The sequence below is a fragment of the Sturnira hondurensis genome, unplaced genomic scaffold (genome assembly GCF_014824575.4).
Source record: "Sturnira hondurensis isolate 20B ecotype Veracruz unplaced genomic scaffold, ASM1482457v3 Scaffold0022017, whole genome shotgun sequence".
NCBI classification, from domain to species: Eukaryota; Metazoa; Chordata; class Mammalia; order Chiroptera; family Phyllostomidae; genus Sturnira; species Sturnira hondurensis.
This window is the reverse complement of record NW_028094648.1, coordinates 9,333,872-9,360,995: the sequence shown is the minus strand read 5'-3', so window position 1 is coordinate 9,360,995 and position 27,124 is coordinate 9,333,872. Positions and strand designations below refer to the sequence as shown.

At 37.6% G+C, this 27,124-nt stretch overlaps 1 protein-coding gene and 1 pseudogene across 1 annotated transcript in view; one reads left to right on the top strand and one right to left on the bottom strand.

Annotated features, from left to right (window-relative positions):
• The window catches only part of GABRB1 (gamma-aminobutyric acid type A receptor subunit beta1), a 327,784-nt gene that overhangs the window by 212,263 nt on the left and 88,397 nt on the right, over nt 1–27,124 (top strand). The gene's annotated exons all lie outside the window — the stretch shown is intronic.
• Nucleotides 19,730–19,874, bottom strand: LOC118978669 (uncharacterized; annotated as a pseudogene).

Below are 27,124 nucleotides of genomic sequence, written 5' to 3'. Positions count from 1 at the left end.
AAAACTGAGCTCAGTTTCCCCCTTTCTGAGCTTAGAATCCATTGCCCATCACTATGATCCTTCATTTACATGTCTACTCAACTTCCTTGTCCCTGTCCCATGGCATCTGTCTAGAAAATCTCCAGCTCTCATTACAAGCAATTATCCATTACCTATACGAATAATGGAATGTGACTGAGAGAAAAAGCTTAACAGTGACAGCTAATAAAATTACAAATACATAACCAAGCTTTAAGAAGGCCTCAGCACTGTCCAGCAATCTTCTGACTACATTTTGTTAATCAGTTGACCATTTGATGCTCTGAGACTCTTTTGCATCTTTTCTTCTTCCCTCACTATTCACCCCATTTTCTCACTTTAACCAACTTTTCTTGCCAATATTGCACTAAGAAAGAGAGAACAATCAAAGAGAATTGTTACAATTTTCTACCAGTGGCAAGTCTACCAACCCTCTGAAATATCCCCACATAAATTGACACCCTCCAGTTCTGGTGGATGAACTGCATCTGCCCTAGTCATCTAAGGCCAAGGTCTCTACCTATGTGTTAGCTTCCATACCCTCTAGCAACTAAAGGACTTTGCTCCTGCAATTACCCCCTCTCTTTCCCGCATCACTGAATTTCCCTTTTGCTCTTAGACTACTTCTTACAGCACACAAACGTGCTGTAATAGCCATTTGACCCTGCACACTCAAGCTCACTAGAGAGCTGCCTTCATTTCTTCGGGGTACCTCCACCGCCACTCCATTAGTCAGGGTGGTCAGTGAAGCCCCATCTTGTTCATTTCAGTGGAAAGGTATCAATCTTCATCTTACTAAACCTCTGAGGAACGTTTGACTCAAACTCTGTTTCTTAAAGCATTACATTGTCTGTTTCTGAGAATGCTGCACCCTGTGACTTCTAATTATACTTTCCTAACAGACTGACCACTTCTTCTCAATTGCCTTTATTGAGTTTTTATCCTCTGACAGATCTGTAAATGTTGAATTCCCCATGAGTCCTGAACATTTTTTATCAATCAACAACCAGTTGTATGGCTTGTAATATTATATATATGATGATTATCCCCAAATTTCTATCCCTAACTCTGACCTCTCAAGCCCAGAATTGATTATTCACCTACTTATTTAAGACCTCCCCTTCAAAGTCAGTGGGAATCTCAAAATCAATGTGCTCCAAATGGAACTCTTAACAATCCTCTCTGCATTAATATACAGTTTGATTTGTGTACCAGAAACATGCCACCTTAAGTAAAAACAAAGTTTATTTTCTCCCACATAAACATCCAGGTAGGTGCTGATGTCAAAGTACAAACAGAGTTATTGTTAGTGTCTGGGAATAAAAAATTTTTTTAAGTAATAAGAAATTACTCCAATTGGGGACAACCTGGGAATGTGCAGTTCAGGTGGGAATTCTGGAGCACCAAAGAACAGTCTCTAATGAGGCCTCCTGGGGCACCAGTGTGAGTAGATGGGTTGGATATTATAGGAGATTCTGGGAAAGCAGAGATATTCAGCAGCCAGTGTGCACCAACAAAGGGAAACTGGCGAAAAAGTCAACAGAAATGTGTTGCTTTTGCTGAGCTATCTCTTTCTTAGGTCACAACCCAGTACCTAGTGGTGCAATTATAGCCACTGTTGGTTAATATGGCTAGCACCCAGGAAAAATAGTTGAATGAAAAAAAGCAATTACAAAATTGAATCTACCAACACATATGTATTTAAAACGAGCAGTGGGCCAAAGAGGACACCGAGGACAATGCCATTGTTTAAGGGACAGGCAAATCAAAGGGACTGCATTAAAAAGGAAGAAATGGGAAAGTCAAAGAAAGGGATGAAAACAAACAAAAAAGAAAACTACAATATAAAGAAAGAAAATTGAGTTTTATGAAGCAGTAAGTCATCAACAGTGTCTTGTGCTCCAGAGACATTCAGTGAGGTAAGATCTGAAAGGTAGCCATTGAATTTGACAGTATGACAGTCAGGGACGACCTCTGAGTGCAGAAGGCGAAGTGCACATTGATCTTTGAGGTAAAAGAAGCTTGTAGACACTACTCCAAAAAGGGAAGAGAAAAGGGAAGGTACTAGCTAGAATTAGGAACATGGCCAAAAGAAGAGTTTTGTTATTGTTATTTGTTGTTGTTGCTGTTATTGTTGTTTATTTAGATGTCTGTTTATATTGCAAAGTCTGGAGTATGTTCATAGCATATAATGAAGAAAATATATTTCAGCAAAGGGTAAGTAAAAGACAAGAAAAACTGATTAAAGTCTTGGGCTGGGGAGAGTAGATAGGATTGTGGAAATAGTTGAGGATTTTACTTAAATAGAAGGGTAAGGATGGGTACGTAAGCAGTATAGGTGAAGGGAAGAGGATTCACTTTTTTTTGTTGAGGTCATCTGCTAGGCAATGCCCTATATATGGTGGCTATCATCTAGGGAACTGAATAAGAATAGAGAACATTTGGCATAGTTGCTTGAGTTCAATAGGAGAGAGAGTTCACCAAAGACAATTAGGGGAGTAGAGAATTGAATTTAGGCCATGACTGTGGATGACAACCATGAATTTGTAGTGAAACTGTCCTAGACAGCTGTGCCGCATTGATCAAAATATAAAGATGGATTGTCAGCCTGCTCTCACCAATTCAGTGTTCTTCACAGTGGTGGAGTCGATCAAGATGCATCAGTTTGCAAGAAATAGAAAAATGAACTAGGTCTAAACAAAGTGAGTCAGCCCACAGTGAAGTCTAAAAGTACAATAGATGGTGTGAACATTGGCTTTGCAACTGAAGGTAATAAGATTGGTCTCTACGCAACGTTTTATGCTTTCTTGACCCCATTTGCATTTGCCCCAGTAAGAAGAGAGTGAAGGAGGGATGGTGCCAGTGGCATCAGTGCCTTTTAGCAGGAAGGTGAAGTCTTTTCTAGAAGATCCAGCAGACCTTCTACATCTCACTGACACTCTCAGAGGAATTGGAGTTCTCCAGAAAATCGAGGAAAGGCTGGCAATTAATTGGTTTAGTGTGTGAGGACAAGCAACGTCTACTCTAGAATGACTCAGAGGAGTTGAATTTAGACGACAAATGGTTCAAATCATAAATCTTATGATCTAGAGAGAGGTAAACAACACTTTAACCAAGTGATCTCACTTAGCAACACAAATATTAATGTAAACTGATGCTGAGAGCCTATTGATCTGGTGCAATGAGGGCTACATAATATCCCCTAAATGACAATCTTACCAAACATGTTAAGCCTGAATCTAAACTTGATGATCAGTAAAATTAATCCAGATTGTGAGACAGTCTACAAGATATCTGACCTGAACTCTTGAAATATGTAAATGTCTGGAAAGAAAAAAAGGCAAAGGACTAATCTAAGCTAAAGAAACTAACTAGTCATGGCAAAGAAATATGACATCTGGTCCTTGATTCAATTCTTGACCTAAAAAGAAACAAAGCTATAAAAAGAGATTTTGGATAAGTGAATAATTTTTAACATGAACAAAACTTGGATATCTCAGAGTTCAGGTAGTGAAGTTCTTATTCCTACTTTTATCCTGAGCATAGGTTGCCCCATTTCTTTTGTATTGCTTGTCGCTACATTTTTTTATTTGAGAGAGACAGGAGAGAGAGAAAGAGAGAGAGAGAGAAACATAGATGTGTCATTCTACTTATTTATGCATTCATTGGTTGATCCTTGTGTGTGCCCTGACCGGGGCCATACTGCAACTTTGGCCTATCAGGACAGTGCCCTAACCAACTGAGCTACCAGCCCACGGCCACTTCCCACGACATTTTAGATTGACTTAAAATGTCGTGGGATTCAAGTGTTTTCATTTTGTCTGTGAATTTCTCTGTTCCATGACATCTCAGACATTTGCTTATTAGTGCACTATAACATAAGTTACTACGATACCAAGAAAATTTATCATGTGGCACCTGATCACATGATTTATCACATGATCACCTGATCAGCATAACGTGCTTTTGCACATGCTTTGCTCTTCCTACCTGCAGTGTCATTCCCATGCACATTTCCTGTGACTAACTACTTAAGTTCTAAAACCCAGTTCATACTACTATACTTTCTGTCTCTGCTCTTTGTTTCAGCACTTTACCCCCTGTTAGGCAGCCTCTAAAATTGTTCTCAATGATCCGCATCTTCTGGTTTTCACATAATGTGTAATTTCTTTCTTTTCAGTGTGACTGTACTAGTGACTCAGTTCAATTTTACAGAATGTAGCAAAACTGATTTGATGTCACTTCTGAGATTAGGTTGCAAAAAGACTCTTCCTTCTGCCCGGCTGGCCCTTCTTGCTATGTCTTGCTTATTCTCATGGAAGCCAGTCAGGAGTTGCTCTGTGGAAATGTATATGTGACCCCAAAAAAAGAGTTCTATCCAACCACTAGGAAGGAACTGATTCCTCCTAACAACCATGTGTGTGGGCTCGGAGTGGATCCTGCTTACCGAGCCTGCAGACACAACCACAGTCTCAGCCAACACCATGACTACAACCTTGTAAAAGGCCTGAGGTAGAGACACCAGACCACATTAAGTCCAGATTCCTGCCCCACAAAGTGTGTGAAATAACAAATATTGTATTGTTTTAAGTGGCTAAGTTTGGAGGGGGTAAATTTTATGTAGCAATAGCTCATACATTCCCCATATACACATCTACTCCAATGCTAATCACAGAGCACTGATATACTGTCTACATAACCATGAGATTATTTGTACCTTAAAGATATGACTTCTATCTTAATGGTGTCTCTCTAGGATCTAAGAGTTCTTGAAACATATTAGGGTCATGTCTGAGATATTTAGTGATTTATAGATTCCTTGTGGTAATTTAATCTTAATAACAGCAAGTAGTAATTAAGTCTTTGCCCTTAAAGGCAGTTTTGTAAGGCTTTACAGGCATTGTTTTATCTAATTTTTTTAAGACTAAGGTTATTTTTTTATTTTTTTGAAGATTTTATTTATTTATCTTTTGAGGGGAAAGGAAGGAGAGAGGGAGAGAAACATCAATGTATGCTTGCCTCTCCTGCATCCCCCACTGGGAACTGGCCTGCAACCCAGGAATGTGCCCTGACTGGGAACCGAACCACGATCCTTTGGTTCACAGGCCCATGCTCCATCCACTGAGCTACACCAGCCAGGGCTATTTTTTAATATATTTTATTGATTATGCTATTAAAGTTGTTCCATTTCCTCCCACCTTCATTCCCCTCCACCCTGCACACCCCTTCTACTCGCATTCCTCCCCTTTAGTTCATGTCCATGTGTCTTAAGTTCTTTAGCTTCTACATTTCCCACACTATACTTGCCCTCCCTCTGTCTATTTTCTACTTGCCGTCTATGCTACTTATTCTCTGTACCTTTTCCTCTCTCTCCACCTCCCACTCCCCCATTGCTAACCTTCCATTGTGATCCCCATTTTTGTGGTTCTGTTCCTGTTCTAGCTGTTTGCTTAGTTTGTTTCTGTTTTTGTTTTAGCTGTGGTTGTTAATAATTATGAGTTTGCTGTCATTTTACTATACATGTTTTTTAATCTTCTTTTTCTTAGATAAGTCCCTTAACATTTCATATAATAAAGACTTGGTGATGATGAACTCCTTGAACTTGACCTTATCTGAGAAGCATTTTATCTGCCCTTCCATTCTAAGTGAAAGCTTTGCTGAATGGAGCAATCTTGGATGTAGGTCCTTGCCTTTCATGACTTGGAATACTTCTTTCCAGCCCCTTCTTGCCTGTAAGGTCTCTTTTGAGAAGTCAGCTGACAGTCTGATGGGTACTCCTTTGTAGGTGACAGTCCCCTTATCCCTTGCTGCTTCTAGGATTCTCTCCTTCATTTTAGTCTTGGCTAATGTAATTATGATGTGCCTTGGTGTGTTCCTTCTTGGGTCCAACTTCTTTGGGACTCTCTGAGCTTCCTGGATTTCCTGGAAGTCTATTTCTTTTGCCAGATTGGGGAAGTTCTCCTTCATTATTTGTTGAAATAAGTTTTCCACTTGTTGGTCTTCCTCTTCCACTTCTGGTACCCCTATAATTTGGATGCTGGGACATTTAAAGACATCCTGGAGGTTCCTAAACCTCTCTTTTTTTTTAATTCTTGTTTCTTCATTCTTTTCTGTTTGGTTGTTTCTTTCTTCCTTCTGGTCCACTCCATTGATTTGAGGCCCAGTTTTCTTTCCATCACTATTGGTTCCCTGTGCATTTTCCTTCATTTCACTTAGCATAGCCTTCATTTTTTTTCATCTAATTTGCAACCAAATTCAACCAATTCTGTGAGCATCCTGATCACCAGTGCTTTGAACTGTGCATCTGATATGTTGGCTATCTCTTCATTGCGTAGTTGTATTTGCTCTGTAGCTTTGATCTGTTCTTTTATTTGGGCCATTTTGTGTATGTGTCTTGTTGTGCCTGTTACATATGAGGGGCAGAGTCTTAGGTGTTCACCAGGGAGGAACAACCCAGTCGCTGGGTTGTGACACTGTCGGTGGGGGCAGGGTCCAAGAGGGAACAATGGTGTTTGCTCCACTCTCCGTCAGATTTCAGTCCCTTCCCCCACACCCCCCAACCAAACTGGGCCCTTCTGGTGCTGGTTCCTGGGTGTGTGGGTTTGTGTACATTCTAAGACCCTGGAGGTCTCTCCAATGAACTCTCCTGTGAGGCTGGTTGTCTCTCCTGGCACTTCAACCCCCACAGGTATTTTCAGTCGGTGTTTTGAGGTTTTATTTCCCTGCACTGGGACCTTGGGTTGCGCCGTCTGTCTCACTCCCCAATTTCGCCTGGTTTATCTGCATGCAAATGTAGGGCCACCAGGTCAGCCAGCCGCCTTGTGCATAGTGACTCACTTCACAATCGTCACCTCACTGGGTCTACCCATTGCCATCCCGCGCCCGGGGTCTGCCAGCCGCCGCCTGGGTGCCCAGGGTCTGCCCGCTGCCGTCTTACGCACCTGAGGTGACTTTTGGGCCCGGTGCCACCACTTTTTGTGCCGAGACCCCTTTCTGCTCGGCCACCCGACTCCACCCCACCTACGGGTCTGGATGAATATGTCTATTTTAACTCCTTGGTTGTCCAACTTTCATACAGTTGAATTTTCTGTCAGTTCTAGATGTTATTTTGTTTCTAAATTGTTGTCGTCCTTATTTTGGTTGTACGAGGAGGCACAGTGTGTCTACCTATGCATCCATCTTGGCCAGAAGTTGTTTTATCTAATCTTAATGTCAACTTCTTGAAACTGAGTCACAGAAAAATCAGGTAACTTGCCTAAGGTCAATCAAGGTAACTAGCTAATGAACACACAGTCAATCTAGAGTTCACATTCTTAATGACAAAGATTACATATATATCTTATATTTCTAATTATAATATATACTATATGTACATTGTACATGTTTTGCTTTACATGCATTCACCAACATAGTGCCTTACATAGAGAAGATCAATAAATTTGAGTGAGTAAATGAAGAATAGGCACAAGGGTTTTTTTCTCCAGCTGAGTTTTTCTCTTTGGAGCCAAGGAGACATGCACATCAGCTGTGGAGGAATTCTTTGACTCTTCCCTGAGGATCTATTATCATCTGTGATGATGTGAAACGGAGGCTGTCAGCCCACAGAGACCCTTTCAATTCCCCATTCTGTCTTAGTGAAAACTAAAAACAAGCCTTATTTTCAAGTCTTTATTTCTGCCTTTTTTTCTCCATTTCGAAGCTATTATTTTAAATGAGCTCACTCAGAAAACAAAGTGCATTATCTCTTTGAAATAAGATCCAACTGACCTATAGTAATCTCATTACATCACAGTTATAAGCTAAGCCTGAAACGGTAGTAATCACACATTGAAGACTTTGCTGCTATTGCTGTTAGAGGTGGGTGCAGTTTCTTATAGATTATATCAAACCATATGATGTGAACAACCTATCCATTCTGTTCTCAACCTACAGCCTGCACTGTAGGAAAGTTAGTTAAACTGCCCCACACAGAATTTCTTTTTTTATTGGTGCCACGAGCCTATGTTTGTAATACAGTCTTTCCTGTAAGTCAGTTGGGCAACTGCTCAGCTAGCTGCCTGCTGAGCAGCCCAGCACCAAGGAATAGACAAGAGTCACACATGGTAACTATGCTATTCACTCAGCTTTTATTGAATGCAGGTTCATTCAAAGTAGAACATCAACACATATTAATATCCTATTCACACTCTAACAATCTAAGAAAAATATAACACACACACAGCAATCAATGGGGAATAACAAACCCAAGTCCCAGAGTCTCACTCTGCAGGTCTGGGAGAGAGCACAGTAGACAAGAGAGTTGTCATCAGGAGCCAGATGGGCAGCAGGGCAGACAAAGTCCTCAGTCCAGCAGGGCAGAGCCTCTGGTGGCCAATGCCAAGGGAGATCAGCATGTCGTGGAGCAGCACTCTGGGGTGTGGAGCTCGGCTGTCTCAGTCAGCAGTGGGCTGGAGCCTGCCTCTATTATACCCTTGAGAGTGGTGTACTCCATCCTTCTGGGTCTTTTTGATCAATGTCTTGATACCCCTGATGCCACGTATGGAATTTGCCCAGGAGCCTGTGGGTGATACATGGCTGTTCTGCTTGACACTTCCACTGGCAAGTGTGGAATTTTCCCAGGAGACTAACAATGGGTGGCCCTGCTCTGCAGATGTGGCTGTTCTGATCACATGTGCAGATAGATATCTTGGGTGCGACTCCTTGCCAGATGTATCTACTGTGACTTAGGTAGCTTCCTTGTTGAACCAAAGTCTCATGGCTAACTGGCACCATCTTGGTTGAAATGAGTGACTCCACTTTGTTTTATATACTTTATGTTATTTTGACCAGACCAATGCCACTTTATTGGTCCTGCTCTCCACAATTGGTCTTTTGTCTGTGCTTACTGTGGTAAATTGACTAAGCTCTAAAATAGTATGTGCCTTGTAGAATTCTCCTGTGAAACCATCTGGTCCGGAGCTTTTGTGTGATGGGAGTTTTTTGATTACTGCTTCAATTTCATTTGCTGTTATTGGTCTGTTCGGGCTTTCTATTTCTTCTTCATTGAGTTTTGGAAGATTATATTTTTCTAGAAATTTGTCCATTTCACCTAGGTTTTCAAATTTCTTGGCATACAGTTCTTCATAGTAATTCCTTACAATCCCTTCTATTTCTGTGGTATCAGTTGGAATCTCTCCTCTTTCATTTCTGATTGTGTTTATTTGTGTCCTCTCTCTTCTTTTCATAATGAGCCTACTTAAAGGCTTGTCTATTTTGTTTATCTTTTCAAAGAACCAACTCTTGGATTCATTGATCCTTATAATTGTGCTTTTAGTCTCTATGTCATTTAATTCTGCTCTGATCTTGGTTATTTCCTTCCTTGTATTTGCTCTGGGCTGACTTTGTTGTTGTTCTTCGAGTTCTTGCAGGCGTCGGGTTAGGTTGTTTGTTTGAAGGGTTAGGTAAGCCTGTATTGCTATGAACTTCCCTCTCAGGACTGCCTTGGCCGTGTCCCATAAGTTTGGGTTGTTGTGAGTTCATTTTCATTTGTTTCCAGAAACTTTTTTATTTCTTCCCTAATTTCAATCTTGACCCATTCATTGTTTAATAGCATACCATTCAGTCTCCATGATTTTGGGTGTTTTGGGTTTTTTCCTGTGGGGTTGGTTTCTAATTTCAGTCCCTTGTGGTCAGAGAAAATGCTTGGTATGATTTCAATTTTCTTGAATTTGTTGAGGCTCGTTTTGTGTCCTATCATGTGGTCTATCTTTGAAAATGTTCCATGTGCATTTGAAAAGAATGTGTATTTAGCTTCTTTGGGATGAAGCGCTCTATATATATCAGTCAAGTCCATTTCATCTAGGGTGTTGTTTAGTGCAGCTATATCTTTGTTGATATTGAAACTCGAGCACCAACTTACATCATACACCAAAATAAATTCAAGGTGGATAAAAGACTTAAATATAAGCCGTGACACCATTAAAGTCCTAGAGGAGAACATTGGCAGGAAAATCTCAGATATTTCACGCCGCAACATTTTTACTGATATGTCCCCTAGAGCAAGGACTATAAAGGAAAGAATAAACAAATGGGATCTCATCAAAATAAAAAGCTTCTGCACAGCTAAAGAAAACAGCATTAAAATAAAAAGACAACCAACTGTATGGGAAAACCTATTTGCCAATATGACAGTAATAGACAGAAAACTGTACTTGAAAAATAATTAAATAAAAAAAATTGGAGGAAAAAATAAATAAATAAATAAAATAGTATGTGCCTTATTTTTAGGAATTTAGTTTACCAATCTGCAGATTCAACTGTGAAAGTTATGGTGGAATACTGGGTAAGCAGTGGAGTCTGAGTGTGCTGCAGGACAGTTTATCAGCCTTCCTGATTCTACCCATAAACTAGATTGGAGGGTTAGGCCATAACAAGAGAGAAATGACCCCCCAAACCTGACCCCACCAGTGCCTCTACACTTTTAAAAAGTAACATTTTAAAAATTAAACATTTTAAAAGGTAGCTGAAATCATGACTGAAACCATTATACTATTGTTGCTTAATATCTTCAGGCAAAGCACCATCAGAACTCTGATAAATATAGAAAATATACATAAATATAGGAAAGCTATTTGGTAAGATTTTTGAACAATATTTCTTCTGAGGTTAATACTTATTCTGGAAACAAGGGCACTGACACATTTCCAGGGACTTCCCGTAAGGCCTACACTGTCTGAAATATTTATAGTAATGACATTTTACTTATATCCACTGAATCAGGGGCAGGCTGAGCATATCTTCTTACTTGACAACTTTTCACATGCAGTTCTTATAAAATTACTAAGTGATTTTTCAGAGACCTTCTGAGAAAATTAACAGATACTTTTACATGTAAAAGATACTTAGAGATAAATGTAGAAGTAGATATGGATAGAGATATAGATATATATGTTTTGGTTTAAGAATGTTAAAATCAGGTGAGTAGTTACAGATTTGACCATTTGATTAAGATAGAGTCATGGGTGCCAGCTTTGTTGTCCTTTTTAAAAAATAATGCAGGGCGTAATGAAGTCAATATAAAGCAAACAAAATAAAGAGACTGATCCTCTGCTCTCTAAGTAACCAATTACACAGAAGGTAAAGAATAATCTTTCACACCGTAGGAAAAGGCATTAATCAATAAATCAAGTAAACAAATGCTTCATGATTTAGTCAAACTGCTGAAATGTTAGTACATGTCATAACTTGTCAGACATAGGTATTATAAACACAGGCAGTTAAAATTTACTTTCAGAATGTGTCCTTCATCGTGTTCTTTCATATTCTGGAACACACTTATACTTCACCTTAGTGCAATGCTTCTTTATCCAGGGATCTATGTGGTCAAAACTATTTTTATAATAACACTAAGATGTTAATATGAATACACTCATCATGCTCTCTTAAAATGAATCAATATATACATATTAATTTTTCTCCATTTTAATTTCAAACATGATAAATATTGATGAGATTTAAAAATGTAAATGAGGAGCCTCCCAGACAAGAAAAAACTCTAGGAGTTCATCACCACCAAACCAGTATTACATGAAGTGATAAAGGGAAGAAGGAGAAGAAGAAGAAATAATAATAAATAAAATGGTAATAAATACATATCTATCAATAATTGACTTTAAAAGACAAAATAAATGAACAAGCTGAACACAAACAGACTCAGATACAAAGAACATTTTGATGGTTGTCAGATTTGGGGGTGGGGTTGTGAAAAAGGCGAGGGGATTAAAAAGTACAAATTGGTGGTTCAGAATAGTCACAGGGGTGGAAAGTACAGGATAGGGAATATAGTCAATAATATTCTTATAACTACATATGGTGTTAGATGGTGTACATGTTTTACTGAGATTATCACTGTATAAATTTTGTAATGTCTAGTCACAGTGGTGAGGCAAGATTTCTTTGGATGGAAATAAAAGACTGCCACTGTGTCCCACCTCCAACCACCCTGCTGTGGAAAAAGTCCAATGTTGTCTTCAGCAAGGCCAAAACAAAGACTAGTGTCCAGAGTTTCTGTTTCATATTACACCTAAGTCCTCTGGAGCCCAGAGGCAGCTGCTCATTAGTCTCAGTCCCCATCCAGGTAGCTTAGTGCTGTTCCTGGCTGCACTGCTGTACCAAGCCTCCGGCCTGGAGCCTGCATTTGAAGTCCACATGACTGCTAGACCTGCATGGTCACTACAGAGAGAACATGTATATGAACAGGGCAAACACATATTCCAGAGAGGATAAGGAGAGAAAAAGAGAGAGAGAGAGAGAGAGAGATGTCTTCCAAGCTGAGTTATATTATCTTAGGCTTGGGACAGATCAGGTGCTTTTTCAAAATAACAAATCAACTTTTCGAGCTTCAGGGGCCTCTGATGGGTTCACCTCCATACCAATTCCTTCCTTCATCAGGCTAGATTAACAGGTCTTTGTGGTCACCCTGTTAGCTTCTATTGTGCACGTCTCATAGGAACAACTCTAACTATACCATTTTGACTTTACTGCGCATGTGCTTACTTCCCTGCATAGTCTGGGCGGGAGATGGAAAAGCCAGTCTGTCCTCCCTGTATGAGGGAGGGAGGTGTGTTAATACTCTTTGGGGGCAACACTGTGCTTTTCTGGGTTTGTGCGGAGCTGGAGCTTCCCGGTGAAACAAGCTTATGTTCCCCAGTTGATTACGCTTATTATCTGATTTCCTTCGCTTCTTTCCTTTATTAATAACTAGCTAACTACTTCTGGTAACAATTTGGTCAGGAAACCTGTGTAACTTTAGGGAAAGCAAACCGAAGTACAACAAAATGCATGCTTGAATTATATTTAATACTGATAAATCAGAAAAGATACAGCTGTTTTACCTTAATCCAAAATCATTATGCTAGGTCCATTTACCAAAAATTTATCTTAATTAGGTGAACTTGGAGCCATAAAATGTTTATGTGCTAGTGCTGATAATAAAATGTCTTGTTTAAGTCTTGAACATTTAAAATGTTAAAAGTATAGCTTTTCTTATTTTAGGAAAGTTTAAAATACTTTATTTATATTAGGATTTATTTACCCAAATAAATCTATCAGGACAAAGCTCCTTTATGCTAAAAAAAAAAGCTTTATAATCAGATTTATTAATACTCTCATAATAAAAGGTAAAGTCCTTTTTGAATTTTAGATACAAAGACACTTACAGTGCTTACAAATTCAGATCTACACTTTGCCACAGTCAAAAGTAAATACAGAAACACAAAAACTCATGGTTCACATATCAAACAGCTGCTTTCCATTCCCCTGAGCACGAGATTCTTAATTGACTTGAGCTCAAAATGGACAAATAGATAAAACAAACAAAAAAGACTAACAAATGAGACTCTCTGTTGTCTCTTTTCCAACTGAATATAGAACCCTAACTCTATAATCCATTAACCTACTTACAGAAATCATTACATGGTCAGACCATGAAACCAATTTTCAATCATTGCTGTCACCAATGGGAAGTAACCTATTGGCCATAAGCAAACCAGAAACAAAAACAAAAAATCAGTAGAGGGGAAGGAAAGATAGGAACAGAGTCAGCAAAGTTATATTCTTGGGTGTCACCTTCAAATGAATCGATAAACACATACTTCATCTCTGTGAACCAAAGATAAACCTGAGCTTAAGTTGCCAATAAGGTACAGTATTCTGGCAACACATTTTACGTGGCTCTCTTCAGTAAATCCACTAGTCATCTTATTAGATAACCTCCAACCCAAGAATAGGGCAATCATTTTAAAAGAATAAAATCATGTAAAAATATAAAAAAACAAATGTGTCAAAGATTTTAAATAACTGATCAATAAGAGAACTAGTTAAGATGTTACAATCAGTTCAAAGGAAAATTCAAGATGGATATACTGAAAAGACAGAGCACACTGAAAAGAAATTACAAATAGATGCAAACTGACAAAACTGGCCAATATCCACAAGGCAATAATCAATTACCATTGCAATTCTATGGATAAGGATTTTTTACATTGCTGTCATTTTTCTAAAATGTACAGAATTGCAAAATATTCCTGAGACAATGAAAGGTCAGATTACCTAACCACTAGACAAAGACATCTAGCAAACTAACTGGTTCGTTTCAAAATCTTTCATAAATTTCCCTACAAAATGAGAGAGAAAGGCCTTTCTGAATTATAGATACAAAGAAACAGTATTTAAAAATACAGATCTGTACTTTTGCCACATCTCAAGAATAAACATAGAGCCCTGGTTGGTGTAGCTCAGTGGATTGAGCGCGGGCTGCGAACCAAAGGGTCGCCAGTTCGATTCCCAGTCAGGGCACATGCCTGGGTTACAGGCCAGGTCCCCAGTATGGGGTGTGCAAGAGGCAACCACACATTGGTGTTTCTTTCCCTCTCTTTCTCCCCTTTCCCCACTCTCTAAAAGTAAATAAATAAAATCTTTTAAAAAAAGAATAAACATATAAACATGAATTAATGGTCATGATATGTTTCCCTCCTCTGATATAACAGATTTCTCTTCTAACCCCAAAACAATTCCCAGCATGGAGGGATACTGATGATTTAGGATGATAATATATGAAAATACCCAACACTACTTCTTCCATTCTCATTTTTCTATTTGCTGTATTAAATGTAGCATTGAAGTTTCTCTGTTATCTAAAGCAATTTATTTGTAGAAAATCTGAATGTGCAATTTAAGACCTGATTTTTAAGAGGGAGAAGTTATTTATACTTCCATCAGTAATACCTTCTATTAACATAAGTGATAAGTTCTGAATGTTGTCAAATATACCATTTGCTGTAAGATTATTAGTGATTAATTAGTACCAGATTCATTAAACTAATAAACTTCATTCAAATACTTTTAAATATTCAAAATTCAGGAATCCATTATAATGAAGCATCGTGTTTTTAAACCCAAGTTGTTATGTATAAGGATATTCAAACTTTAGTTCAGTTAAGCTTCTTGCATGATGTTTTCTTTTTTAACTTTTTTAATTTATTGATTTGAGAGATAGAGAGGAAGGGAGGAGAAAGGGATAGAGATCAATTTGTTGTTCCACTTATTTATGCATTCACTGGTTGCTCCTTGCATGTGCCCTGACCAGGGATAAACCCTCAACCTTGGCATATTGGGACAATACTCTAACCAGCTGAGTTACCCAACCGGGGCTGCATAATATTTTCTTAATAAATAATTAGAATTCAAGAATAAGATTTATTGCCCAATCCCTCAAAAAGGGAAAAGGACTCCGGGACAAGAGTGTGGTGACAGCCGAGGGAGGAAGGTATAAGGGACTAAAAGGCAATGGGGTAGAAATACAATAAAGATTGAATCAAAAAGAGAATGAGAGTTCTTGACGACAGCACTTTGAATTTACTTAGTAAAGTAATGGTTTTCACCAAATGTAGTTCTAACTTGCGCAGTTTTTTGGACAACAGGACTTCACCATTTGTTCATTCATTTAAATGGTCAAGGTACTAAAACAGTCTTTTATTTAGAGATTTAATTGGACCATTTAGGTTTCCATAAACCTAAAGATTGTTACTATGAATTTTGTTATTCTTAAGAGTCAGAAAGTCAGAAAGTCACTTTACGTTTGACATAACATAGGCAAAGCTATATGTATCATTTCAAAATATATATAGAGAGAAAGATGTGTATATATCTAAGAGAACATATTTTAATTTCAGCAATCCATATAGGGACTTATGTATCATTTCTGATAAAGGATATTTAGAGGTTTCTTGTTTCATCATTTCTATAATTTGAGAAAAGTTGATAAAAAAGGGAAGATAAGAAGAAATGTACATTTAGGCATTTCTTTTTTCTGTTTTTAAGTGTATTTGGGATTTTTTTTTTTACTCAGGTGTGGTGAGGCCAACAGATCAGGAGCCAATTGCCACTGGAAAAATAGTTTGTTCTCACTGTCCCAGAGAGGAGGGGGTGCACCCCACACAGGGCCACGTGGGGAAAGCTCCGGGATTGGTCAGGAAGCACAGGGAGTGAGGGAAGAGCATGAGCAAGAGCATGTTTTTCGTTGATTTGTTTGCTTCTATTTCATGCTTTTTATTTCATTAAGTGACATTTGACACTCAGTATTATATTAGTTTCAGGTATGCAGAACAGTGCTAGACAAATACATAAGTTAAGAAGTGATCCCTCCATAAAGCCAGTACCCGCCTGGCACCAGAAATGTATATTTATTTACTATGAATTTCTAGAGACTAAAACTTGTTTAAAAAGGAAGGACTACCCAAAAAGCAGGTAATTCATAGAACTACAGTGAATTATGTAATTTACCTGCACTTGTCTTTGAACAAACCAATCACAGCCCTCTTGAGGTATGTATTTGCATACAAATGGATATAAATTAGCTATATATAGCTAAGTATTCATTATTAATATGAAATGGAGAATACTGATGAGAGTTAAAATTATACTTTAATTATTGAAGGTGTGCTATATATATTTTATATATATGTGAGAAGAATGTCATGTTACTTCCTATTACGAGATATTTTTAAGTTTCTCTTCTTTATGTCCACTTATGTGTAAGTTTCTAGATTATCTAAGCAGTCCTTCATTCTTCTTCACTTTTTTAAATAGAAAAATCAACCAAACATGAACTAGTCATTAATAACTGCTTGCAAAGTTAGCATTCTGATCATGCTGATGTAAATTTGATATTTTAATGATTTTTTAAAAATCTTCTCATGCCATGTAAATTTTTGCTGTTCACATAGAGAAGTCCAGTCTAAGATGAGAGAAAAGTCTGACACAGATGAAGGAATGAAGGCTCCTTCCATTCCTTCTCTTGACAAGGACAATCCTTATAATGTTCCTGAAATAGAAACTAACTTTGCTTACCTTGAAGCCCTAATCTATCTGTACTCTCGAAAGTAATGGAAGAAAGATTACCCATACCTATGTTGACATTTGGACTATTTAATGTAAATACTAGTATTTCAACCACTTCTCTGTTGAGCTATATAGCACCTAGAAATTGTAAGAGATGAGAGATCCTTGATATCTGGCCTAAATTAAGCATGCTTTGAGGAGTTTCATGGTCCTAGAAATTATCCAACTGACTATAGCCTGTGGCTGTTTACTTAGCAAATGCACCCAAGATGATTTCTAATAAGAAATTGAATCTGGATGGGGGAAATGGATCTTTATCCTAAACTTGTATTCCAAGCAACATTGGCATAGCTTTTTAATGACAGCACACTGGTCTTTTTCTGTCATTTTTAGAGACATAATGATTTCAGTGTTTCCTTAAGTTGCATATTAATTCCATTAATGTATACAACAACATTGAGCTGGAAGCTGGTAAATGAATCATTCATTGAGAGGTCATTTCCCTGGGGGCATGGACCATCTATTTAAGCAGTCACCCAAGAAACAAGTAATCAAATAAATAAATGTACAATTGCAAACTGTGATGAGAAATGTGAGGAAAGATATATCAGTTTCAAATACCAAGATCTATATAAATTGATAGATTTCTTGACTGAAGGGACTCATTTCAGAAGATTATAATCACGACCACTATTAAATGCCTATTAGGTAGAGAGTCAGTGAGAGGAAGAGAGAAATTTTGTATTTCTTTCCTTTTTTATGGTAATTCTGGGATGGGGGACAGGAAGGTGACTACACACTGTTCAAAACAACATTTAAAATAAGAGTGTAAGTGGGTTACTTAGGACTTATCTGCTTATCTGAGAATCAAATTGGAGAGTAATGGACAGATTAAAAGTAGCTTATTCTGTTGTTTTGTTTGATTTATCTTTCCGTAAAGAAGGAATGACAGAAAGATCAACAAAGGGAAAAGAAGGAAGAGGGAGAAAGAGGAAAAAGGAAAGGAGGGAGGGAGGGAGGGAGGGAGGGAGGGAGGGAGGGAGGGAGGAAAAAGAGAAGGGAGGGAGGAAAGGAGGGAAGGAGAAAAGGAAAGATGGAAAGGAAGGAGAACTTTCAGAGATTACTACAATTCCATTTGCATCTCATCCTGTCTCTTCTTCCCCTACCTCTTCCGCCCCCAACACAACTACTGTGCCAAAATTGCCACGTGTATCATTTCAATGCCTATTTTTGTATTTTACTACACACACACACACACACACACACACACACACACACAAACACTCTAGTGATTTGCTAAGAAATAGAATTAGGCCTGGCTGGTGTAGCTCAGTGGATTGAGCACGGGCTTGCGAACCACACGATCGCAGTTCGATTCCCAGTCAGGGCACATGCCTGGGTTGCAGGCCAGTTCCCAGCAGGGGACTCACAAGAAGCAACCATACATTGATATTTCTCTCCTTCTCTCCTTCCCTTCCTCTCTAAAGACAAATAAATTAAATCTTTAAAAAAAAAAAGAAAGAAATAGAATTAGGTCTGGTAAAATTTTAAATATATATAGCTTTTTGTAAGCATTCTTTCTGTGTTTTTTTTCACACAACACTGTGTGAGGTATACCCATGTTGATACATATAGGACTGGTCTATTCATTTTCACTTAAGTTAACTTGCTCATTGTGTCTATTTCTGGTTTGCTGGAGGGTTGGGACCCTCGCCCATTTCTGCTACAACAGGAGTGCTTGATGAATACACATCTCTATTGTCTCCTTGCTGCAAGTGAGTAGGTGCCGAGGTGCAGAATGCCTGGGTCATGCTGAACCACCCGGATTTTATTTATTTCACATTGTACTTGTAAAAATGAATAGAAAAGACAATTATATTTTGTGGCTTCATTTTGGAAATTCTTGCTTGACAAAAGCCCAAAAACTGAAATCGTATTTTTGTTATTATTCCAACATCTGGAATGCTTCACCATTAATGAGGAAACATATGAAATCACCTTCCTACTTTGCCTTTTAGAAGTCAGGATCACCTCTCAATTAGATTAATTTTGATGGTGTTCATTGTGAACCCCAAAAAGCAATATAAGTTTTATTTTAGATTTTTATTTCTAGAATTACACTTCAAAAAATAGTAGTAAAACCATAAAAACACATGTCAAAAGGCTTATTAAATTCAACATATTTATTCACTTAATTAACAACATGACAACAGTGAAGTTAATCTATAATGGAACTCTCTTCCCTCTTGCCTGATATTTGATAAAATCTGGTCTTCTTTTAATCATAAAACTATACATCACTACTAATCTTAGTTTCTAGAGACAAAATTGTTCCAAATAAAATTTGTAGCTCTGGCTGGTGTGGCTCAGTGGTTTGAACACAGACCTGCAAACCAAAGGGTCACTGGTTCAATTCCCAGTCAGGGCACATGCCTGGGTTGCAGGTTGGGCCCCAGTAGGGGACTCATGAGAGGCAACCACACATGGATGTTTCCCTCCTTCTCATCCTCCCTTTCCCTCTCTCAAAATAAATAAATAAAATCTTTTTTAAAACTGTAAATTAATTTATTAAAAACTACTGTGTTAGTAATTGAAAAATTGAATCAAAAGTATCCATTTTCATATATTAAAAAACAGTATAACATCCAATCAAGCAATAATGTAGGGAAATTAGTACTTTGTTGCATTGTCATTTCACTCTTTTAAGAAAGTATTTTGGCCATATATAATGTAAGAAGTCAAAAAATGTATATCTTCAGATATAGTAATTCTGTTATTGTGTTTCCATCCTAAAGAAAAAAGTCAAAATGTGGAAAAAGACATACGTTCATGAAAATGTTTATTTTAGTCTATTGACTTTTTTCTTTTTTTTTTCAACTTTGTTTGAAAGCTGTGAGGCCAGCTTCAGTGTTACTTTCCCTCCTTCTATGACCACCAAGACCAGTGTTCAGATCTGATGGGAAAGGGAACCAGAGCGTTATTTTAGTCTATTTTAAACTGATAAGATTGAAAACCATCTGAATATCCAACATAAAGGTACATTGTTTTCTACCAAAAAATTTGCCATCCTCATGCCAATGAAACCAATGTTATACTCTTAAGAATTAAAGGGAAGAAAACATAGTCTTGAACATGGCTATGAATATGCAAAAATCCAACTGAAGGGGAGATTGAATATAAATATGCCCCAGTAATAATGCTTGCTGTGTTACAAGTAATATTTCTCCACTACTATCAACATATTTTTAATTTATTAATTACTATTTTAAAAAAGAATGCTCTGCCCTGCTCTTATCCCATAGGGAGCTCAAAATTCTGCACAATTTATACATCTGCTTTATTTATACTTGTTTTGGATTCTGTTTTTATTTCTAATAGCTTTTTTTATTGCACTTTTCCATTGCCATTTATCACCCTTGTACCCACTCCCCTCTCCACACCCCCTTCCCCCGGCCCCACAATCACCACACTGTTGTCCACGTCCATGACTCCTTTTCCCATTTCGCTCAATCCCTCCACCCACCAACCACCCTGGCTCCTTATAGAGCCATCAGCTTGTTCTCTATATATGAGTTGGTCTTTATTTTGCTTGTCCATTCGGTTGGTTTACTAGTTTCTACAAATTAGTGAAATCACATAGTATTTGTTTTTCTCTGACTGGCTAATATTTCACTCAGCATAATGCTCTCCAGGTCCATCCATGCTGTCACAAAGGGTAAAATTGTCTTCTTTTGTTATAGCTGAGTAGTATTCCACTGTGTAAATGTACCATAGGTGTTTCATCTGCTCATCTACTGATGGACATGTGGGCTCCTTCCAAATCTTGGCTATTGTAAATAATGCTACAATGAACATAGGGGTGCTTATGTTCTTTCAAATTAGTGTTTCAGGTTTCTTTTGGGTAAATTTGCAGAAGCGGAGTTTCTGTGCCAAAAGGAGTTCTATTTTTCCCACAGTTTTCTGTCTTTTACCCCCATCCCTGCCCACCCCCCAGCCCTCCCCACCTCTCTTCCATTTCCACTCCCCCCTAATTGTTGTCCACGCGTCCTTTACACTTGTTCCTGTAAACCCTTCCCCCTTTCCCCTGATAATCCCACCTATTTTTAAATTTTTTGAGGAAAACTTCATACTGTTTTCCAGAGTGGCTGTTGAATTCCCACCGAAAGTGAAGAAGGGTTCCCCTTTCTCCACATGCTCGTCAGCACTTGTTTGTTAATTTATTGATGGCAGCCATTCTGACAGGTATGAGGTGATATCTCACTGTGGTTTTAATTCACATTTGTTTGGTGATTAGAGACATTTCTCAAAGGAAAACTGTGTCCTAAGACAATGCAGTTTTAATGTTACCACTCTTGAGTCTTACTTCACCCCTTTAGGAATGCTGTCCCAAGATTACTCTGATTACCTTTGGGTAAATGTGTCAGCTCTTTGTTCTGGAATAAATCATCATGTGGCAAAGCAATCGAGTGTTTTTGTACATAATCAAAAATAATAATAACTGTAAAAGAAGGCCACAGCTTTATTTTATCTTCTAATTCTGTGTCCTTGCTTAACTCTTCTGTACTTATTACCAAGTCATGACATTCAGTTCAAGGTACACATTTTGTTGACTTTGATTTTGACTTCTACTTCAATTCTAAGTCCCTTCCCATTGTTCAAGAGCTTGTTAATACTTGAATTCCTCACAATCTGTTCACTATAGAAATTCTCAATGACCAAGATGATGAGAATAAAGATGCTCTGATTTGGAGGAGGTAGCCTTATTTTTATGTCCCCGTAGGACATATTTCATCGAATTATACTTAGGAAACTTTACACACTGAAGAAATTTAACATATGCTCTTATACTTCAAAGACATATGAGTGAACCTAGTGATGTAATTTGGGGAAAAAATAGCCTGTCTTGAACTCAGCCAGACATCTACGGTAAAACATGACTAAGATGGGCATTGGATCCTTGACAAGGATCTATTAATTACTATTGCCTCATTATTACTTCTTCTTTTTTTTCTCTCCCATCCCTGGCCACTCTGATTTATGAACTGCTTCTCATATTCACAAAGTGGTCCATGAATCACCCCAACCAGACAGAAATGAATAAAAATGGGCCCATTTACACAACTTTTGTTACATAGCTAATTACTTGAAAATGACTGCTTGGAATCGCACTGAGAAGAGTGACATTGACATTCAGCACTAAGAGTACAAAATGGAGGGGGAAGGAAGCAGAAACCAAAAGCAAAAATAAAAACATCAGCCCTGGCTGGTGTAGCTCAGTGGATTGAGCATGGGCCTGCGAACCACACAATTGCGGTTCAATTCCCAGTCAGGGCACATGCCTGGGTTGCAGGCCACTTCCCAGCAGGTGACTCATGAGAGGCAACCATACATTGATATTTCTCTCCTTCTCTCCTTCCCTTCCCCTCTAAAGATAAATAAATAAAATCTTTAAAAAATAAAATAAATAAAAATATAAGAGTAGGATTGATTGTAGTGTGGATTTTTTAAAGCATCACCAACGAGTACCTAGTGGTCTTACAATAGAGTGATGGGAAGTAAACCATGAGGTGTCTGTATAACAAAGTCCTGAGAATCCATTAAAATTGTGTTCATGGAAAATAACAATGACTTAAGAAAAAAGTCTTACCTGTAGGGTTATCCAAAAAGCAGCAAATGACATTGTTAAACACAGTATGACTTCAATTTTATTAAGCAATATACTTAGAAGAAAAGAAATTAGTAGTAAGGTTGTAGTCATGAGATTATGATTATTTTTCTTTTCTTATCTATAACTTTCTGTATTTTTCAGGTGTTTTACTATGACTATGTATTAATCTTAGAATGCATTTATATTAGTAAGCTTAAATGTATTTATTTATTTATACTTTTATTTAGAAGCGTATGGTTTTAAAACAATAATAGCCACAATTAACTGAGTGAGTTCTACATACCAAGCATTGAACTTGTATGTGCAAATAACAACCTTTTCCTCTTTCCCTGTTCCCCACTGTTCCCCACCTACCTCATACCTCTGTTCACAAATCCAGGCTAAGGTGTTTTTGGTCCAAGATGCCACCAACTGAAAAGTGTAGGATTGAACTCTCTCTCTCTCCTGAATAATGTCCACGTTTTCTTAATAATGTAAACCTTTCTCTGATATGACATATTTGTTTTTTCTAGCAAAATCACAAAGATTGTCCCACATGAAAGATAAGCATATCCTTATATAGCCATTTTGTGAAACCAAGAAAGAGATGGTGGTTCTATCATGTATTTTATGAGTCATGACAATATTAAAATAAACAAAAAACAAAATAATTTTGAGAGAATAAAGGTGCAGTTATATATATTTGTATACCGTAGTTTCAATGCTCACAATATTGCCTGATTTCTGATATAAGTCTTCTATCATTTTTATATGCATTATTGGCTGGATAGAAGAAGTCCTGGATTACAGATAACTAAAAGAACACTAAAAATATACAATAATAAGGTCAACTTTAATTTTTAAATGTATTTTATTGCTTGTGGGAGAACTTTTACTGAATCAATAGTCTCCTGCTCAGACTGTCCTGAACATAATAACTGGAGAGAAAGCAAACCTTAGTTCTTTAATCTATAATAATCTGAAGTTGCATCCCAAAGCTACTATTTACAGATTTGGAAACATTTCTTAATCCCATCAGATGTCAGGTTTTTTATCTTTGAACCTGATGTATAAATGACATTAACATAAAATGCACTTTTACATAATATATTAAATAATACATATGTGATCATCAGAATAATGGCCATCCAAAGCTATCCATGTTCAAATTCTTGAGACCTATGAACATGTCACCATACATATAGACATATAAAAGAAACTCTGCATAGGTGATTAAATTAGGAATTTTGAAATGAGATGATCAAGATGGACCCAATGTAATAACACATGTTCATATATAAGGAAGGCAGGAGAGTTAGAGGGTGAAGAGAAGTGAGGACAGAAGCAGTCATTGGGGTGATGTTCTTTGAGGACAGAAGAAGGGCATGAGCCCAGGGGTGCAAGCAGCCTCTGGAAGATGGGAAAGGCAAGGAAATGGAAAAGACAGGCACAATTTGGCCATCTCTGGCTTTGAAGTTCTGAACTGGAATCAGAACTCAGTTTTTGCTGAATTAAGTGTATAAAACACTGTTCAATGAATGCTGCCAGAATATGAAATACAACCCCTTTCCAAGAATAAAAATAAAATATTTTACAAGTATTTACTCAGGGTGGGGGGCTTGCTTTAAGTAAATAGAGAACATTTTATTATCACAGCATTGCAAAAATCCTAAAATTGAATTTTAGGATTGATGTTCTTAATTTTTTCTCTATTCCATTTTTTGCTACTCATACCTACATTCCTCTTAAATCTCACACAGCAGTTTATCTTCTTTGGTTTTTTTTATCATTTTTGTCTCGTGCTCTCAAGATTTCACCTGCAAATACCAAGGTGTTTTCTTAAATATAGTAGCCTACCTAGAATAAAATGTGATGGCAATTATAAATATATAATACACAGTCTTTACACCACTTAGTAAATGTTGGCTAAGGAGAAAAAATCTATGTACTCTTTAATTGTGACCTAGGCTAACCCATCCGTCTTTTCTCATCAGTTTCTTTTGGTGATGGACCTCACATGGATTAAGGGTGCAGTCTCAAGGCAAAAGGAGACATTCTTTGAAAAAACTTTACTAAGTAGTGCTGATGTCAATCTTATAATTGTTACTCACTACCAATCTCACTAGTCTAAGTAGTGTGATTAGAATTCAGCATATTCAAGCTTTTTTCCCTCTCTGTTCTCATATTTTTTAATATAGATTCTATTAAGTTTTTAGTTATGTTCTACAGAGATCAGGTTTAAAACCTAAAAGTTTATCCCTATAAAATTGAAATCCCAAGTATATGTATATAATTTATTCATTTATTTAAGTTCACATTCTTATTTGCAAAGTGCTCTTTATATGTTCACGTTTGAATGTGTGTGTGTGTGTGTGTGTGTGTGTAGCTAGATTTTAAGCTGCTATGGGCCAGAACCTCTGGGATCCTGTTTTGTCAGCAGTGAGGGTCATGCTGTCCTTAGACATCAAATATACATGATGTGTAATTACTGTGACTCTTCAAGTCAGTGACCATGCAGAATACACCTTCATAAATGAATACTACAGCAATATGATTTTGTTCATTCTCCAGTATCATGGGACCATAGCTTCTAACAGCCTATTATAGTGTTCTGACCTAACCTTCAAAATGTCAATAAATTGGATTATAATGTAAGCCATTCTAAATGTCTTTGAAAGAAGACAGATGAATGTTACGCTATCGTAAATCTGTACCCCTGGGAAGTCTATGTTCAGAAAAAGTCAGTTAATGCTTGAGTGTGAAAAGTTAAAAACAAAATTCAAAAAACCCTTCAGTTTTGAAGCTCTCAACTTACCCAGTTTGGGGTCTTTAATACCTTGGATTCCATAGACTTAGAGCATCAAGTTGCTCCAGCCTCAATGTGAGTACATTTCCATATGGATCTGTCAATCAATTGCAGAGATGACTGACTATGGCTGAGCAATTCATTCAGCCAGGTGAACAAATGGAAAACAGGGAGAGAGCAGTCATTCTTCGAGACGTTTGCTGCTGCCTCTCACCCAGAAGACGCAAGAGACATCCAGGAACATCTCGCTGTTTGTTAGTGATCCTGGGATTCTTTCTGAGCATTTTTTTTCCTCATAAAGATCTCAACACATTCAGCTCACTCAGCCATAAGCATTACAAAGTCCAGAAAGGCCACACGCTTAAATTATCAGAAACTGACACTCCATTGTATAAATTTCCACAGGCCACAACATGGATTTATGAGTACCTGCTTGTATAGGGGATCCTGTCTGAGCCTCAGTGATCCCTCCCTTCTCCGGGACCCTTGTGAGACTCTGGGGACCATATTTATAAGTCCGTGGCTTTCCTTCCAGACCTTACTACATAATTTTGAGAGAGTTGGCACCTAATCCAAGTTGGGCCAATGAAATACTCTGAGGAAATGGAAATTTGGAGCAGATAGATGCCAAGACAGAAGCTGTTTCACTGATCTAGTGTTAGTGCTTCCCAGAGGAAGTCAAGCACTTCCTACGATTTCCTGGAACTGCCTTGATTCCTCCCTTTCTGAGTTGCAGTTACTCAGTGTTTCTGGGTATCATGATGGGATTTGAGACAAGACAACTTAATGGGTCCAGTACATCATCGCTGAAAAAATATCAAGTCATGGGCAAGCCTCTGCTGTGATGTGTGGTTTCCTGAGGTAACATCAGTTAGATTTCTTAGATCTACTGATTGCTGAATGGATTGATCATAACCAATAACAAGTTCAGTTATGCTTTCCAAAGTTGTTTTCCTTTTTGTTACTCACAACTGTAGGACCCATATTCATGAGACATTAGTTATTCATTTGTGCACAAGGCTTTGTTAGCTCTTCAAATTGCTCCACAAAAACTCCAGAGTCCCACAATGTGTGAATTGGTGGTTCAGTGTAAGTTTCAATGTGTGTCCCAATTATGATATGATGTGCTTAGCTAACCAGATGTCACATGTCTGAAAAGGTGAAGTCAATTAAGTGAGATATGCCGACCAGTGGGATTCAGTGATATTCTCAAGTATCTCTAAAGCTTTTTAATAGTCCCACAAATAATATTTCATTCTAATTTTTGGTTAAAATAGTATCATTATTTAAAATTATAATAAGAAACAAATACACTGTATTGTAGCCTATGTACATTTTCCTGTATTTAAGACCACCACAATATTAACTTATGCAGCCAGGTTAATTTATGCAGAGCATGGAGCATTTTTATTTTGAAGCAAGTAAAGCTTCCTATTAATCCATCATTAAGCACCTACTAGAGATCGACTACTGATGAATGTATATGAACCATTTATAAAAGTGTCATTAATCATGCAGGTGGTTACTTGACACGCAGGTTTTCTTCTTCATCTAATTCAGGGTAGCCTATGGCTGGTCATGTAAGATGTTTAGAAACAAATGTTTTACTATTAAGGTTCTTCTCAGTACTATACTAGTAAGATACAACAGAAAATTATTGCTGCTGAGGGAGATTTAAGACCCTAATTATAACCCCTGCTTTCAAATTTGTATGCTCATCAAAATACATGTCAACATTTGAACTTATAAGGTGATTTTATATTAACAAATACTCT